Here is an 11255-nt window from a genome sequence, read left to right as displayed (position 1 = left end):
AGGACCGCCTACTGATCCTCTGCCTAATGACACAAGCCAAGGTGTGAAACTGGGTGTGGGTCACAATCAGCCTTGGGTTTCGGGTGAGCTCATTGTGAAACCTGGCCCCACCTTATCATGCGAATTCCTGAGGTCAGTATGTCTGTGAAGGTTCTCAGTCATCCAGGTCATCGTAGTCAAAGGAGCTTGCAAGCGCATGGCACAACACAGAAGAGCCACCTCCACAGGATAAGACTCAGCAGTCCATCTGTATCTTAAGGATAAAGGACACTCTTTCGAGGATGCCAATGTTCACATTTTGGACAGAGAGGACAGATGGTTTGAAAGAGGAGTGAAAGAAGCATCTATGTCCACTGTGAGCGACCATCTTTGAACAGAGGCGGGGGTTTACGACACCAACTCTCTGCCATCTATAATCCAGTTTTGAGATCCTTCCCAGACGCCTTAACGCCCACTCACATCCTGGGCCATCTGACCTCAGGACATCACATGATAAGGTGGGGCCAGGTTTCACAATGAACACACCCGAAACTCTGGCTGATTGGGACCCACACCTAGTTTCACACCTTGGCTCAGGCGATTAGAGGATCATCAGGGGTCCTTTTGTCCCTCTGTGGGGGGTCACTCCCACTAGGTTTATATCTGGGACTCTCCACCATTTGACCTTAGAACTGAAGAAGCTTCTCGGATGAGAGGTGAAACGTCTTCAAGTAACTTAAAGAAGTCCAGACGCTTTCCTTTGCAAGCTCCTTTGACTCCTGAGGTCAGATGGCCCAGGATGTGAGTGGGCGTTAAGGCATCTGGGAAGGATCTCAAAACTGGATTATAGATGGCAGAGAGTTGGTGTCGTAAACCCCCGCCTCTGTTCAAAGATGGCTGCTCACAGTGGACATAGATGGCTTCTTTCACTCCTCTTTCAAACCATCTGTCCTCTCTGTCCAAAATGTGAACATTGGCATCCTCGAAAGAGTGTCCTTTATCCTTAAGATGCAGATGGACTGCTGAGTCTTGTCCTGTGGAGGTGGCTCTTCTATGTTGTGCCATGCACTTGTGAAGTGGCTGTTTGGTCTCTCCGATGTAGAGGTCTGGGCATTCCTCGCTGCACTGTACAGCATACACCACATTGTTAAGTTTGTGTTTTGGCGTTTTGTCTTTCGGGTGAACCAGTTTCTGTCTGAGCGTGTTGCTGGGTCTGAAATACACTGGGATGTCATGCTTGGAGAAAACTCTCCTGAGTTTCTCTGATACACCGGCTACATGGGGGATGACAATGTTGTTGCGTCTGTCCTTCTTATCCTCCCTCGCTGGTGTCTGGTCTTCTTTTCTGTGCCTCTTTGCTGACTTTAAGAACGCCCATTTAGGATAGCCGCACGTTTTGAGTGCTTCCTTTACATGTGTGTGTTCCTTCTTTTTCCCTTCAGGCTTAGAGGGAACATGTTCTGCCCGGTGGTGTAGGGTCCTAATTACTCCAAGTTTGTGTTCCAGAGGGTGATGGGAGTCAAACAGGAGGTACTGGTCCGTGTGTGTGGGCTTCCGGTAAACTTCGATGTTGAGTTTGCCGTTCTCTTCAATGTGCACCGCGCAGTCCAGGAAAGGCAAACAGTCGTCCTTTGTATCTTCCTGGTCAACTTCATGTTTTTATCTACAGCGTTAATGTGCGCAGTGAAGGATTCCACTTCTTGTGTTTCGATTTTGACCCAGGTGTCGTCTACATATCTGTACCAGTGGCTGGGTGCTCTTCCTTTAAAAGAGCCAAGAGACTAACCTATAGTCGATGTCGATATGCACCAGCACACCTGGGCATGTTTCATTACAGTGCTCTATGAGTTGGTATGACCAGGCAGGGGGGAGAACATGTCTCCAAAACGCTGTTGCACTGCAGCAACATCTGCTCTGTGGGCCTGTGTGAGATGGTCATCGCAATGGAGGTCAGGAATGGTGTTGTTTGGCACTTCCAGCCCCAACTCATTGCTCTCCCCTTCACCAGGCCCACCAAAGAAGTGGTTTCAGTCTCTCTCCATGCTTTGAGGAGGTTAAGGTGATATACCTGTGTCTCCTTTCTTGTCTGAACACACCACCTCACAGTCAGCATCCCCCACTCGCTGTGTGACCACAAAGGGTCCTTGCTACTTGGCGAGTTTTCATTCCAACATCAGTGTCAGTAGAAAAAGTTCTCCTGGCTGTTGTGGATGCTGTAGGACATGCTAGCACGTCCCATGCTGAGCTGTTGTGAGGTGGGACCCTGCAGGACTGAAGGGTCGGGATTTACAAAGTGTAAATCTCGAGGCTTAATGACCTTTTTACAAGCACTCACACCTCTTAGGAGTGCAAAGCTACGAGCACAAACAGCAGTGTAGAAAGTTCCAGGCAGCCAGAGTGTGTCTGTCCAACCAATCAGCGAGCTCATTACATCACACTGCGTGGCTAATTTGCATTGCATCAGGGTTTCAGAAATAAAATAGCTAATTCAGTAGTTAATCCAATAGTTAATCCCAAAACTAATCTATTTGCTAATATAATAGCAAATAGATTAGCAAACAGGAAAGGGAAATGGATTTTCAAATTAGGAGTGGAATTGCTTTTTTAAATGTCAGAAATAAATCTTTGATTTTTAAATCCATTTACTTATTTCTGTTTTTTAAATTGTGTTTTAAAAATAAACGATTTTAAAAATCTATTTTTTAAATTTGAAAATTGAAAATGGTTTTTGATATGAGGTTTTATTAATTGATTTGAAGTATTTATTTATGGATTAATACTTTGTTTGGAAATATTGATTTACAAGTAGTGTTTGTATTTTAAATTAAATTATTATTATTATTGTGGTCCTCCATATCAGGACACCCAATGCCTGAGGTTGATGATCAATTTTGTAATCGTATCATTAGATCTGTGGCCATTCTTGACACTCGGGTGAATGGAGGGGTGAGCTTTCAATTGATCACCACCTGGTGGTGAGTTGGATTAGGTGGTGAGGGAGGACAATGAACAGGCCTGCTGCACCCAAAAGTATAGTGGGGTTAGACTGGGAATGCCAGCAGAAGCCCCAGTCCACTAGATGTTCAACTGTTACCTCTGGCAGAGTTTCTGCAGCTGAGGGAGATTGGGGATTGTTATGATGATTTCTGATATGAGGTTCAGTTCTACGGTAGTGATCGCAGGGTGTGCACAGGTCAAGTGCCACTATGACCCTCCAGAAAATAACGAGGACAGGGGATGATCGTTCGGCTCTTTAATGGCAGATTTAGCGTGGGTGTGGGTATGTGTGTATGTGTGTGTGGTTCTACAAACTGAATGGAAAAACAGAACACAAATTACAATCAAATTATAGACAACAATAATCACCATATAACATATTACAGCCACATATTTGTCTTATAGGCCCTGCTACTAAGCTGGCGGCCTTTACTTATAGTCTGAACTCTTGTGCCTCACTAACTTATGATGCCAACTAAAGAAGGCAAATACACATAACAAATCACCAACTCAAACCGAACTCAGTTTGGCCTAGGCAAACTTAGCTTAGCTTAGCTTATAGAAAATGTCAGAGGATGTCCAGAGCGATAAAACATACAGGCTATCCTTCTTACACAAGAAATGTCCTGTAACTCACCAGTCTTATGGACGCACACTCTCATTGAACCCACATAAAACTGCTCCCGAGCATAACTTGTGATTCACACTGCCTCCATGAACACCATTTTTCATCCCAGTCAAAACATTACTCACAAAACGGCAGCGCCCCCTAGTGCCGAGGCAGAAAACTGCATCACAGTCCCGCCTTTAGAACAGGGATATTGAGTCTGAATGGACCATGTTCACCACCTCCATTGATGAGGCTGCTGCACTGAACTGTGGCTACAAAGTGGTTGATGCCTAAACTGTATGTTTCCCTATGATTACCTATGTTAACTTTTTGTCTAAATTCAAGATGGTGTTAAATAAAGGTTCCAGCATTGAAGCCCCTGCACTCCGCCTGCTCAATTTCAAACAAGCTAAGCGGAGCATGTCTGATTACTCCATAGATTTTTGGATTTTGGCTGAAGTAACCTGCTGGGGGCCGGAGGCATTTCGGAGCGCGTTGGAACTGAATGATGAATTAATCGTGCGTGACGTCCCTGCCTCTTTTGATGAATTAATGTCACTGTGCATCAAGGTGGATGGGCAGCTGCATGCTTGCCAGACGCCATGGAACGACAGCTCCCATGAGGCCGTGGGGCAACTCGGTGCGGGCTCATCGGCTGAACATGGACCCTTTCGGGCACCAGAGGGCGCTGACAGGGGGGAACCGATGCAGACTGGCAGCTCACATCTTGCAGCTGCGGAGCGCCAGCATCGCATCTCAGCCGGGGAGTTGCGTAAAAGGTCATGCCCGCCAGTGAGGGTAGGAGTACTGGTGGGCGAACTCAGCCATAATAAATCTCCTCCACACCTGACATTACCAGCCAAGATTTCTGTCCACACTGAATGTCATTCTCTCTCTGTTTTGATTGATTCCAGAACAGAACAGAATTTCATTGATTAAGATTTAGGTCAGCAACTCTGTTTGAATACGGAAAACCCTTAGCTCATGCCCTGCGTGCCACTGCTCTATCAGGGCAGCGTCTTCCTGACATCACACACATCAGCCATTAGTCCTCAACCTTTCCGGCAACCATTTTGATGGAGATTTGTTTCTTTATATTCAAAGTCACTCAGACACCGTTAGTTCTAGGGAACCCCTGGCTTCACCAACACAACCCTCACGTTAATTGGCAGAAGGGATGCATTACTGGATGGGGGGGGCTGTCACATGACCTGCCTTAAGGTTGCGTCACCTCCCAGCGCATTGATCTCCTCTGAGCTGCCTGTGTCCTCCAATCTGTCGAACATTATCACGACCTTGTGGAGGTTTTTCGTGCATAGACTATATAACATTACAATTATGAACAAATTACCCGCTGCCGCTCCTCACATCTGCCTTTGAGCTCCTCCAGGGGGCCACAATTTTCAGTAAGCTGGATCAGAGAAATGCCTACCATTTGGTCCATATTCGCGAGGGCGACAAATGGAAAACTGCATTCAATACTGACCTGGGACACTTCGAGTATTTGGTCATGCCATTCTGTTTCACTAACGCCCCAGCAGTTTTCCAGGCACTGGTGAATGACGTTCTAAGGGATTTCATCAAGCGGTTTATGTTTGTGTACCTTGATGACATTCTGATCTTCTCCAAATCCCAGTCCAAGCACGAGGTCCAGGTCAGACAGGTCCTGCAACATCTTCTGGAGAACCGATTATTCGTCAAGAGTGAAAAGTGTGAGTTATATGTCTCCACAGTTGCCTTTTTGGGCTACATAATAGAGAAGGGGGACCTTCGTCCAGATCCGGCCAAAGTCAAAGTGGTGGTGGAATGGCCTGAACCACCCAATCGGTGCCAGTTACATACGATTCCTCAGGTTCGCGAACTTCCACAGAAGGTTCATTCGGGATTCCAACCTCTGGGTGGTCTTGGGTCGATTTGTGGCTATTTTCAAATTTTGATTACCTGCCATTTGCACTGTGTTGAATGGAATATAGCGAAAGTCTGCAAAAAAAAGTTCGGTCACATTTACTGTTAAAATTTCAGTATGACTTCCGGAAATTAGCTTCAGTGGCTAAGCTAGCGATAAACTTACACTATCGGTCCTAGTGGTCGATTTGTGCCCCATTGAAACCCATTATAAACGCTATTTTTCACGGCAAAAAAATTACGGTCAAATCGATCGTGATCGGTTATGCTTCCATTTCCGTTTGCAGTACTGGCCTTAGAGTTGTAATTGTTTTATTTGTCCACCGGGTGGCGCCCTTGCTCCACATTTGACCCCGGGCTGGAAAACAGCGGGCTGCTTAAACAGACCTGCGGGAAACGAAGCCTCATTTCCGGCGTGCAGCAGCGGCTTCGCCCGCTGATTGGGCGGGACAATTTTCGGCCCCTAGGACCGTTTGAGGGTGCATTTTTTTTTTAATCAACAGGAAATGACGTATTTGTTGTGACGTGGTACCGGACATGTGTGTTGGAAAAAGGGGTCCGACGCAACATGCCCCGGTCATCGTCGGGAGTAAACCCGGGAGGATGCACTGATTTCGGCCTAGAGGAGCAGCATTTGCCGCCTGGAGACCATTTTCTGGTCCTGAAAAAAAAAAAAAAAGGCGATCGAAATGAAGGTTGGTGCCAATCTTTAGTCCATCTAAAGGCCTAATTATAATAACAATCAAATATTACTTCAAATGTTTGTTTTTTTAAATATTTCGTTTTGTTTTGGGGGGCTAAAAAAAACGGTGCGCTCACGTAATTAAACTGCGATTAAAAGGGTTAAAATCCGCGAAATGTAATTAAAACTTGACATGAATATTTCAAGGAGAAGTAGGTCTAAAAGATTGGCTAATTTAAAGTGGAAAGAAATATTAATATATAATCTTTTTATAGCACTTTTTATGGCGTGGTCGGTTTGTGGCTCTAAGACCAATAGTGTATGCATTTTTCTAGGACCTCCCAGAGGTTAAGGTTGCCTCACCTCTCACCCAATTAACCTCTTCTAAGATTCTCTTCCAGTGGAATGATGCCGCCCAGTCAGCTTTTCAAGAACTCAAGAGGCAATTTGCCTCTGCGCTCATCCTCGTCCAGCCTGACCTCACACTGCAGTTTGTGGTGGAGGTCGATGCCTCTGACTCCAGAGTTGGAGCAGTTCTATCTCTCACCGTCTCATCCCTGCAGAACGAAACTACGATGTCGGAGACCAGGAGATACTGGCAATCAAACTCGCTTTGCAGGAGTGGTGGCATTGGCTAGAGGGTGCAGCTCAACCCTTCGTTGTCTTCAGACCATAAGAACCTAGCCAACCTACAAACTGCCAAAACACTCAACGCTGGACAAGCAAGGTGGGCCCTGTTTTTCACCCGTTTCCAGTTTTCGATCTCTTACAGACCCGGATCTCACAACTTCAAGCCCGACGCCCTATCCCGTCAATACTCTGGTTCAGAGGACAAGACCGACCTCGTTCCCATTTTACCTGCCACCTGCACCGTGGCAGTCATTCCCTGGGAGAAGAGGCGGCAATTCAGGAGGCTCAGAAAATGGAACCCAACACTGGAGGAGGGCCAGCCCGGCGGCTATTTGTTCCCCATACTGTTAGGTCTCAAGTTCTGCATTGGGCCCATATTGCTCGTTTCACCTGCCACCCAAGAGTACACAGAACTATTAGGTTTCTGCAACGCTACTTCCGGTGGCCATCTCTCACTCGGGATGCTCAAGAATAGGTCTCCGCCTATCCAGTCTGCACCCGGAATAAACCCTCAAGTCAGCCGCCTGCAGGACAACTCTATCCTCTGTCTACACTCTCCAGACCGTGGTCCCATATCGCACTTGATTTTGTGACTGGGTGTTATGCCACAGTCTAGGGGTACAGGAACTAAACATAAGGGTTAGAAAGGAAGTGACCCCGCCCTGGTCTCCGAAACCATACCCAGAAGCCAAATTTTTGAAGAGAAGTGTAGTTTAGTTGTGACTACACTGAAAACTTAACCCCGGGGTGAACAAAGCCCAAAATAACAAACAAAACACGCTAAGCCAGGAAAGGAAGTGCTATCTAAAACCGTAGGTGAAGCAAAAAACAAACAAAAGACAAATGCTACACCTAAAACCCTAACTGAAATAAACAGAAGAAAACAATACAAGAAAAATTACCGCAGCTCACCCCTTCTGTTTCAGCGCCTATTTACAAGTGAAAACTAATTTACACACTATATACAACCTCTGTAAATCTCAGGAATAACACACACAAAACACAGGGTTTGGAAGCCAGGGTCAGATCTGCTCCTGCTGCCAGTTGCTGCCGCTGACAACTGCTGGTGAGGGACCTTTCAAAACAGTCACATGATTAGGGGACCAATCAGCCGCCACCAGCTCTCCAATCAGGAAGGACCTGTAGATTCTTAAAGACATAGCACGGAAGAAAACAACAGCAGCTACGCTAGCAGCATTCCATGGTTGCCGCTATGCTCACACACCCAGTACCCACATAGCAAAATTGGTATGGCCCGGATCTGGCCCACACAATGTGCTTACCCATGACCCACATACCTCAAAGAATGACGGCCCTTTGGTGGCCCAGATCTGATTTGCCAGAGGTGGCCCACACATGGGCCAGTACAAGGCCAGATGCAGACTCTTACTCTGGATGGCATTACCTTGGCCTCCAGTAACACTGTGAGGAACCTTGGAGTCATTTTTGACCAGGACATGTCCTTCAACGCACATATTAAACACATATGTAAGACTGCGTTCTTCCATTTGTGCAACATCTCTAAAGTTAGAAATATCCTGTCTCAGACTGATGCTGAAAAACTAGTTCATGCATTTATTACTTCCAGGCTGGACGACTGTGATTCATTATTATCAGGAAGTCCTAAAAACTCCCTGAAAAGCCTTCAGCTGATCCAAAATGCTGCAGCAAGAGTCCTGACAGGGACTAGAAAGAGAGCAGATTTCTCCTGTTTTGGCTTCCTGTTAAATCCAGAATTCAAAATCCTGCTGCTCACATACAAGGTCTTAAATAATCAGGCCCCATCTTATCTTAATGACCTTGTAGTACCATATCACCCTATTAGAGCACTTCGCTCTCGCTCTGCAGGCCTACTTGTTGTTCCTAGAGTATTTAAAAGTAGAATGGGAGGCAGAGCCTTCAGTTTTCAGGCCCCTCTTCTGTGGAACCAGCTTCCAGTTTGGATTCAGGAGACAGACACTATCTCTACTTTCAAGATTAGGCTTCAAACTTTCCTTTTTGCTAAAGCATATAGTTAGGGCTGGACCAGGTGACCCTGAATCCTCCCTTAGTTATGCTGCAATAGACGTAGGCTGCCGGGGGATTCCCATGATGCACTGAGTTTTTCCTTTCCAGTCACCTTTCTCACTCACTATGTGTTAATAGACCTCTCTGCATTGAATCATAAATGTTATTAACCTCTGTCTCTCTTCCACAGCATGTCTTTATCCTGTCTTCCTTCTCTCACCCCAAACAATCACAGCAGATGGCCCCGCCCCTCCCTGAGCCTGGTTCTGCTGGAGGTTTCTTCCTGTTAAAAGGGAGTTTTTCCTTCCCACTGTCGCCAAAGTGCTGCTCATAGGGGGTCATATGATTGTTGGGTTTTTCTCTGTATCTATGAAGCGCCTTGAGGCAACTTTTGTTGTGATTTGGCGCTATATAAATAAATATAAATAAAATTGAATTGAATTGAACTTTCTCTAAACTGAGTGGTTCCTTTTTTTTTCTTTTTGCCTGTCCTGTTTGCTTCTTTTGCATCAGAATTATTGTCTAAAGGCGAAGAAAGATGCCCAACGGATTTACTTTACCAAATGGACCATCCCAGCCTTGCCGTAATGGTCTATTTGATTCCCCTTTTATTGTTTATTTTATTTTTTATTTTCACTTGCTAGATACGGGACAGACTTGAATGAGGAAAAGAAAAGGGAGAAAGAAAGAGGGGAAAAAACAGCGGAGAAGAGGGACGGGGGAGAAGGGCAAAAAACAAAAACCAACAGAACGGGCAGAAAAGAAAAAAAGAAAAAGAAAATGCATATATCAATCACCTGGATCACCTGCTGAGAAAGAAAAAAGAAAACAAGCAGAAGAGAACAAGAGTAATAGAATAAACAACATCACAATGATATATGGGAATATGACAGTAAATACTAAATATTAAACATTATTGTGCAGCACATAAGATCAACAGAACACAGTGTGCTTTGAGGTAGGAGCCAAAAAGGGTGTAGTTTGTGGGTGTGATCACCCGTGTGTACACCTGTGAGCATGGACGCGCTTGTTTTTTTAAAAGGTTCCTTCATGTAATGATCTGTTAGAGGGTGTGGGGGGGCCACAGCCCCGTCCTCCAGGGCATGAAGCAGGTATGGAGGAGATCAAGACTCCAGACATCCAGAGGCCCCCAGAGCACAAGAGACCAAGGAAGACCAACAGAGGGGCAGCCGCGCCACTGTCCCAGAAAGAGCTGAGGAGAGTCCCAGATGAGAGCTCACTCAGCAGCCGCGGAGCAGAAGCCAGGGGGAGTTGCAGTGACGCGCCCGTGAGCTCACCCAACGTGGAGACAGACATAGAGAGACACTGTACACACAATCACACTCCTCAAGCGTACTCTATACCACAGATCTAGGTACCCTTGCCCCTAGAGGGGGAAACTGCACTCAGACCCAGGTAGTGTTACCCTCTTCCCTGGGGTGGAGAGAAGCAAGTGGCCACTCCCTGGGGCCAGCTCACCCGCTGACCCCAGTAGACACCCCCATACTCTGGACGCCACCAGGGCAAGGGGGTCCAGACCCATCCGGACCGGGGCCCAGTTCAGCAGCGCTGCCCGGCCCCCCAGAGCCCAGGATAGCCCACCCGACCCCACCACAGAGAAAACTGCACCCACCCCATCATCCACTCATCTCCCAGACTACACAATATAATAGACACCAAGGTTGAGTTCATCCTTCACCTCTCCTATATCTCTCCCCCACCTGCAGAGTGAGTTCCTGGTGTAACAGCCTCCCCCACCAGTTGAAGAGCCCCTCAGGTGGCTCGATGCACCGGCGGCACCAGGCACCTGGGCTGAGCCCCCATACACCCACCCGCCCACAACCCCGGCGACACACTAACCAGGACCCAAGCCCCCAAGGCCCAGCCAGGGCCCCAGCCCGGAGACAGAGCACCCCCAGAAAATGATAAGTCTTCACATATCTCGCGCCAAATCAGGCTGGAAAATAAGTATTTGGTCAATAACAAAAATACAACTCAATACTTTGTAACATAACCTTTGTTGGCAATAACAGAGGTCAAACGTTTACTATAGGTCTTTACCAGGTTTGCACACACAGTAGCTGGTATTTTGGCCCATTCCTCCATGCAGATCTTCTCGAGAGCAGTGATGTTTTGGGGCTGTCGCCGAGCAACACGGACTTTCAACTCCCGCCACAGATTTTCTATGGGGTTGAGGTCTGGAGACTGGCTAGGCCACTCCAGGACTTTCAAATGCTTCTTACGGAGCCACTCCTTTGTTGCCCGGGCGGTGTGTTTTGGATCATTGTCATGTTGGAAGACCCAGCCTCGTTTCATCTTCAAAGTTCTCACTGATGGAAGGAGGTTTTGGCTCAAAATCTCACGATACATGGCCCCATTCATTCTGTCCTTAACACGGATCAGTCGTCCTGTCCCCTTGGCAGAAAAACAGCCCCATAGCATGAT

This window comes from Copadichromis virginalis, linkage group LG13 (genome assembly GCF_057382275.1).
Source record: "Copadichromis virginalis isolate Kocher_CV1m ecotype Utaka linkage group LG13, C_Virginalis_male_GT1.1, whole genome shotgun sequence".
Classification (NCBI taxonomy): Eukaryota; Metazoa; Chordata; class Actinopteri; order Cichliformes; family Cichlidae; genus Copadichromis; species Copadichromis virginalis.
This window is presented reverse-complemented; position numbering follows the sequence as displayed.